Genomic DNA, 7,773 nt, shown 5'->3' with positions numbered 1-7,773 from the left:
GAACTGCTGTATCAAGAGTGAATTTGCTCTGTAAATCTTCACCCAAATCTAAATTAAAAAAAAAAAAAAAAGAAGATATGTGAATGGCATGAATAAATAAACAAATATCCAATAAGGTTTAAGATATTTTAGGCAATAGTAACAGAATTGATGAGAATACAGGAAAAAAAAGTATTTAAAATCTTTTAATTGATTTGAAGATATTACCTAGTATATTATCATTTTTATGAGTAGTAACTTTTGGAAAAATAAAACATGAAAATTGTTTAATTCCTAACTTCATTACAGTGGTCAGTACTGTGTTGTTGTTGTTATGTGCCATTGAGTCAGATCCAACTCACAGCGACCCCTCCTTGGGTTTCCAAGGCAGTATCACTTCAGAAGTAGATTGCCCTATCTTCCTTCCGAGGAGTGGCTGGTGCTTTTGAACAGCCAGCCTTCTGGTTAGCAGTCAAGTGCCTTAGTCACTGTGCTACCAGACCTCCCTCTTCAAGAAAAGTTTTTGGTAAATGAAATCTTGAGGCAGCAATAGAATTTCCAGAGATAGAAATGACAAGGTAGAAAATAAGAGAAAATTCTATTATCAAAGGCATGCATTAATATATTTCAGGGAATTAAGTAATAGAGCATGACTTTTTTTTTTTTTTTCCCCCTTAAATTGTTTTCTGGTGAAAATTGACAAATAAATTGTTGAACTAAAAACCCTGCTTAAAAACAGTGATTAATATGTATTTCATTCCTTATATACAAATATTTGATAAGCATACATATTAGGGGAAAATGCAAAGGAATATTTTTTATGAGTAAATTGTCTAAAATTTGAAGAATGTGATTAGAAAGAGTTTACAAATGGTTTAATAAAAATGAACCATACATTGGCAAAGAATACTGAAGATACCATGGACTTCTAGAAGAAGGAAAAGATCTGTCTCGAAGGAAGTACAGGCAGAATGTTCTTTAGAAGTGAGGATAGCTGGATTTTGGCCCTTATATTTTGGTCATACTGTTAGAAGGGATCTGTCCCTGGAGAAGGATATCATGCAGGGTAAAGTGACGGGTCAGCAAAAAAGGGAAAGACCCTCAGCAAGATGGATTGACACAGTGATTGCAATTATGGGGTCAAGCATGGCAATGATTGTGAGGGTGGTACAGGACCATGCAGTGTTTCTTTCTGTTGTGCATAGGGATGTAAGAGTGGGGACTTGACAGCATCTAACAAGAGCAACAATATATAAGAGCCACAAAACTTTAATCATATGACATAACAGAAGATACTTATTTTAGAATAATTTTGAAGGATATTAATCATGTTGTAAATCAACAGAACTATTGCTAACATTAACAGGAAAAAGAGTCTATTCTCAAGACTATAAATATTTTGGATAGTTCCAAAAATAATGCAGATTATAGTGTCAAGATAATAGGAGTAAGATGTGAATTAACAGTTTTGTTAATTTTTATTTCATTTTTTTCAATTATAATACTAATACAGGATCATTATAAAATTGTAAAGAAGATAGTGGGGTGCAGAATAAAATGTAAAGATTCCCAAAACTACAAATCCCCACTACAACTGCATTCATACATAAGTCTTTCCACTGTCCTTACACAGTGTAAACACTACTGTGCTCTGACTTGGCCCTGGGTCAGGGTCAGGCAGTCATAAGGAGAAATCAAAGCTGGCCTTCAGTTTTGAGCAGGGTAGTGATAGGCCCATAAACTCCAATTAGCTGGGGCTTAGATCATAGACAACATAATTTCTTTAATAGCCCAAGCTATCAGAAAGAGAGACTTTGATGGGTGGCTACACATAGACATCCCCCCCCCATACACACACACAGAATTCAAGATGGAATATATTTTGTGGATTCTTATGTAGAATCATTAAGAAGCTCTAGTAGTGCTGTGGTTAAAGCACTGGGTTACTAACCAAAAGGTTAGCAGTTCAAAACCATCATCCACTCTGTGAGAGAAACATGAGGCATTCTGCTTCTATAAAGATTTATAGCCTCAGAAAACTTATGGAGCAGTTCTACTCTGTTCTGTAGGATAGCCATGAGTCAGAATCAATTCAAGGGCAGTGGATACAGGACTGATATGAGATCATTATATAACATTATTACAAATGTTTTCAATTGTAGTTTTATTAATAATTCATAAAATTAGTTAATGTAGACATAAAAATAGATTCTAATATCTAGAATTAATTCATTTTCAAGAATATAATTATTTAAGATTTATGTCTGGTTGACTAATAAACCATAGGTATGGAAGATGATAATTAAAGGGTTAAACCCCATCCTTTTGAGACTCCCCAACCAGTTGTAATCTCATGCCCTTTTCAATTATCTGAAAGTTATCCCTATGGTTTTAACGACATTGATAATTATTTACACAAAATTCTGTTTTCTCTACCAAAGCATAAGTATTTTGACTCCAGACATCATGTCTTATATGTGTTTTTCCCAAAATAATTATCACTGTTTATTGCTAAATAGATAAATAAATATTTAATTAATAATCTTTTTATTGTTAGTAAGAGCTCTGGTAGCCTAGTGGCTAAGGCACTTGACTGCTAACCACAAGGCTGGTGGTTCAAACCCACCAGCTACTCCTGGGAAGCAAGAGGCAATCTACTTCCGTAGTGATACTTACTGCCTCAGAAACCCAAGGAGGGGTCACTATGAGTTGGATCCAACTCCATGGCAGTGAGTTTTTTAAGGAAATACAAGTTAAAATTGAGTAGACGTAATTCAAATTTTAAAAAATAAATTATAAGACAAGAAATGTGAACAGGAGTTGCAGTAGGATTTTTGTGTATGGAGGGGATCAGTGAAGATTTTATATAGCATTGTCATAAAATTGATATTATTTAAGGAGTATTTATTTGGCAAAGAGAAATACAAAAGAGAGGTCAAGGCAACAATGTAGATTAGTGTAAGAGGGAAAGGAAGAAATCAATATAGAAATTGAGTACAAAGCCACACAGAACTGAAAGAAAGAAACCTAGCCCAGCAAGCCCATAAATCCATGAGATTATTTTGTTCATAGAAAGAGTTTAATATACTATTTGGAAGAAGGGAGATTATGAATAAATAAGTTTATGTTACCTTAATGAATGGATGATGTAGCTTCTGATATGAAGGTTAGGTAAGAAGAAGAAATAGAAAAAGATGATTCCAGAATTTCCACCTAGTATTGAGGAAATAATCCACCATAAACTAAAATAAAGAAGTCAAAAAGAGAAATTTTTGTATATGAATTAAAGAATAACAAGATTACCTATGGGATACCATGGAAACAATCTATTAGCAATGGTTAGCAGGCGTTGAAATATGGGGACAGAGTTAAAGGTAAATGAAACATTGAAATTACAGATCTGGAACCTTGCTCTCAGGATCAGTATTCACAAAATACTTGTGTATCAGAAGAAAGTCATTCACCTTCTCTGGGATGTATTTTTTGTGTTAAAGAGTATGTCTGGAGGATTTATAAAAGTTCAGTTGTACAGAAATGACAGATAAGAGGAGATCTTTAGTAATTATTAGTAGTTGGTAGAAGATCTTAAACATTTCACTTGGATTATGGATTACAGGACATATTCACCAACTACTTTGAAATATTGAGAACCTAACCCATAGTTAGAAGGAGGCCTGGTGGCACAGTGCCTACAGCATCTGATGGCTAACCAGAGGTTGAGGTTCAAAGCCACTAGCCACTCCACTGAAGAAAAATGAGCAATCTATGTTAGTAAAGATTTACCTTCTCAGATACCCAATGGGGGTCTATGTGAGTCAGAATTGACTTGGTGGTAGTGAGTTGGTTTCTGGTTTAACCCATAGTTGACTATTATTATTAATTTTTTTTTTAATTTCTAGAACTTCAGGGAATTTAACAGAATGAGAATAACTAGAATCATCTCCTAAACGAGAGAAATTCTCAAAGGACACCCCGCATTTCTAGTATTTCAAGATTTGGTAAAAATTCTAGGTGTTAGTTTGATGATGTGCTAAATTTTACTTAAATATCAATTTAAAATTAGTCAATCTAAGTTGAAAAGTTTGAATAATTCATCTCTATAGTCAAAGAACATTTTCACTCAACTGATAATGTTTGTTCTTCTCTAAACCTTGCTTTATTATCCAGAATGCTGTTTACAGTTGAGCACACACAGAATACACCTGATGCAAAATGCATATTCTTTGAGGAGGAGATGATGTTTCCTGAAATATCTTTAGTATACATTTTGTTGATGTACAGCATTCAATACAGCCTTCAGTATAGACTACACCTCAACATAAAAAATAAATAAATAAATAAAAATTTCATAACTGGACCAATAAGCAACAACATGATAAATGGAGAAAAGATTGAGGTTGTCAAGGATTTCATTTTACTTGGATGCACAGTCAATATTCATGGAAACAACAGTCAAGATATCCAAAGACATATTGCACTGAACAAAGCTGTTGCAAAAGACCTCTTTAAAGTGTTAAAGAGCGAAGATATCACTTTAAAGAATAATATGAAGCTGATCTAAGCCATTGTCTTTACAATAGATTCATATGCATGTGAAAGCAGGGCAATGAATGAGGAAGGATAAGGAAGACCCAGAAGAAGAATTGATGCATTTGAATTATGATATTGGGGAAGAATATTGAATATACCATGGAACGCCAGAAAAATAAACAACAACAACAACAAAACTGTCTTGGAAGAAGTACAACAATAATCCTCCTTAGAAGAGAGAATGGCCAGACTTCACCTCATGTACTTTGCCCATGTTATCAGGAGGGACCAATTTCTGGAGAAGAATATCATTCTTGGTAAAATGGAGGGTAAACAAAAAAGGGGCAGGCCCTCAATGAGATGGATTGACACAGTCCCTACAACAATGAGGTCAAGCATAACAACAATTGTAATTATGACCGGGACCATGCAGTTTTCCCTTCTTTTGTCCATGGTTCATGATGAGTTCTACTCAACTCAGTGACAGCTAACAGCAACAACAAAGCACAGAATTCATTGTATTTTACCAAAATATATTCCCTTCATGCCAGAGTCTCTAAAAATCTTAATCTAATCCAGAATCATTCTCACTGTTGTATTTTGGAACCAGATAACTTATTTTCTTGTTTCTCAGGTCCACCAATGGAGATGAATTTTGTCATAGAGACAATAGTGAGAGTCTTCACTACACCTGATTTAGATTGCTTAGATAATGAGATTTGGAACTTTCTGAGTTGATTATATTTAGATGAGATTTGGGAAAGTGGTATATGATCCTTTTGTGGTTCATAATTTTTATCTCTCATCCTGTCATGTTGGAAGAATAGTGTAGATTGGATTCTTTGCTTGGCACTTTGTTTTTGCATGTATTGAGTATTACCTACTAATTTTCTACAAGGGAACACTGGTGGCATAGTCCCTAAGGCATCTGGCTGTTAACCAGAAAGCTGGTGGTTCAAAACCACCAACCTCTTTTCCGAAGGAAGATTGGGCAATCTACTTCCTTAGAGATACTGCCTCAGAAACCCAAGGAGGTGTCGCTGTCAGATCCAACTCAACAGCAGTGAGGAATTTTCTAAAAGTAATCAATACAACCTTTATAAATTCTTATTTTCTTACATCAGTTTAGTCATTGATTATCCATAAAATATTAATGATATCTATAAACTTAATATCTCATCATCTGCTACTAGACAAGCAATCAGAGGATCATTATATTATCTTTTCAAACACATGTTATATACTAGCAGGTACTGCCTGCCAACCTTGAGCTTGTCAGCCCCTGCAGCTGCGTGAGTTGGGAAAAGCCTCCAGCTCCATGTTTGATCCAAGGACATGGAACTTGCCAACTTTAATACCCAAACATGTTTTGTTTCCAAAATGGCCACCCCTTGTAAACAATCAAAATGGTTGCACTGGCAAACATCCAAGAGTTCACAGCTCAGGTTGTCTCCCTCTTTGCTGTTTCCCTTCCTAGTTATAGGCCACCAGCACAGTCATCCCTTAAACCCTTGGAGATCAAGGATGATCTTTAGGTCAATTCCCAGGTCCCAACACCTCTTGGGAATATTTAGGCTGTTGGTGCTATCGGAGTAGCTATCTGTTCCCAGCTCCATCTGTCTCCATACTCACTGCTTTCATTCAGGTATTTCTAGCAGTTGGTGTCTAATCTACTTCTGTATATTTCCTTTCAAAGTTCAGGGTTCTAGGATTATTTGCTGTATCTCTGTCAATTGTTTTCTCTTTTCTTTGTTGAAGAGTTTCTGTGTAGCTTGTCTGCCTATTAGGCCATCTTACTGGAAGTCCAACAAATTCTTTTTGATACAGTAACTCTGTGTATTGCTTCCACCTTATTTGATGTTTCCTGCACCATTCAATATTTTGCCCATAGAATCTTTCAGTATTGCAACTCGAAGTTTGAATTTTTCCTTCAGTTTTTTCATCTTGCGAAATGCTGAGCATGTTCTTCCCTTTTGGTTTTCTAACTCCAGGACTTTGCATCACATTTCATTATAATTGACTATTTTCTTAAGCTGCTCTTTGAAATCTTCTCTGTTTTATCTTGTCATTTCTTCCATTTAGCTGCTCTCAGCTTAAGGACAAGTTTCAGAGTCTCTTCTGACATCCACTGTGGTCTTTTCTTCCTTTCCTCACTTTTTAATGATGTTTGCTTTCTTCATGGATGATGTTCTTGATGTCATTCCACAGTTCATCTGGCTTTCAGTCATTGGTATTCAATGCATCAAATCTATTCTTGAGATGATCTCTAAATTCAGGGGGGATATATTCAAGGTTATATTATGCCTCTCATGGATTTGTTTTAATTGTCTTCTACTTCAACTTGAACTTGTGTATGAGAAGTTGATGGTCTTTTCCACATTCAGCTCCTGCCTTTGTTTTGGCTGTAGATATTGAGCTTCTTCATTGTCTCTTGCCACAGATGTAGTCAATCTGATTCCTATATTCAACATCTGGCAAAGTCCATGTGTATAGCCACCATTTGGGTTGTTAAACAAAAAGGTATTTGCAATGAATAAGTTGTTGGTCTTGAATAATTCTATCATTTAATCTCCAGAATTATTTTTATCACCAAAGCCAAATTTTCCAACTACTGATGATTCTTCTTTGTTTCCAACTTTTGCATTTCAATCACCACTAATAATCAGCACATTTTCACTGCATGTTTGGTCAATTTCAGACTGCAGAGGTTTTTAAAAATCTTCATTTTCCTTATTTTTGGCTTTGGTGGTTGCTGTGTAAATTTAAATAATATTATTATTAGGTGTCCTTCCTTGTAGGCATATGGATATGATACTATCGCTGACAGCATTGTACCTCAAGATAGAATTGAAACATCCTTTGTAATGATGAATGACACTCCATTCCTCTTCAATTTGTCATTCCCACATAGTATATCATATGGTTGTCTGATTCAAAATGGCCAAAACTGGTCCATTTCAGCTCAATAATGACTAGGATATCAATCTTCATGTGTTCCATTTTATTTTTGATAACTTCCAATCCTTCCTTGATATGGCTTTATTAACATAACAAAGAAATATCTTTCCCCAATAGTTTTATAATCACAGATATAGGAATTAGAATTTACAATATATATTTTGATGGAACACAATTTAGTCTATAACAATATGATTCTAAAGACTTGAAATCTAATGAAATCTGTCCTGCTGTGTTTTGGACTTCCTTGGAATCTGTGACCTCTTTTTTCTTCCTAATTTCTCCCTTTTGTAAAGAGAATGTCTA

This window comes from Orycteropus afer, unplaced genomic scaffold (assembly GCF_000298275.1).
Source record: "Orycteropus afer afer isolate SDZICR_OR568_19922 unplaced genomic scaffold, OryAfe1.0 scaffold00091, whole genome shotgun sequence".
In the NCBI taxonomy this organism is placed as follows: Eukaryota; Metazoa; Chordata; class Mammalia; order Tubulidentata; family Orycteropodidae; genus Orycteropus; species Orycteropus afer.
This window is presented reverse-complemented; position numbering follows the sequence as displayed.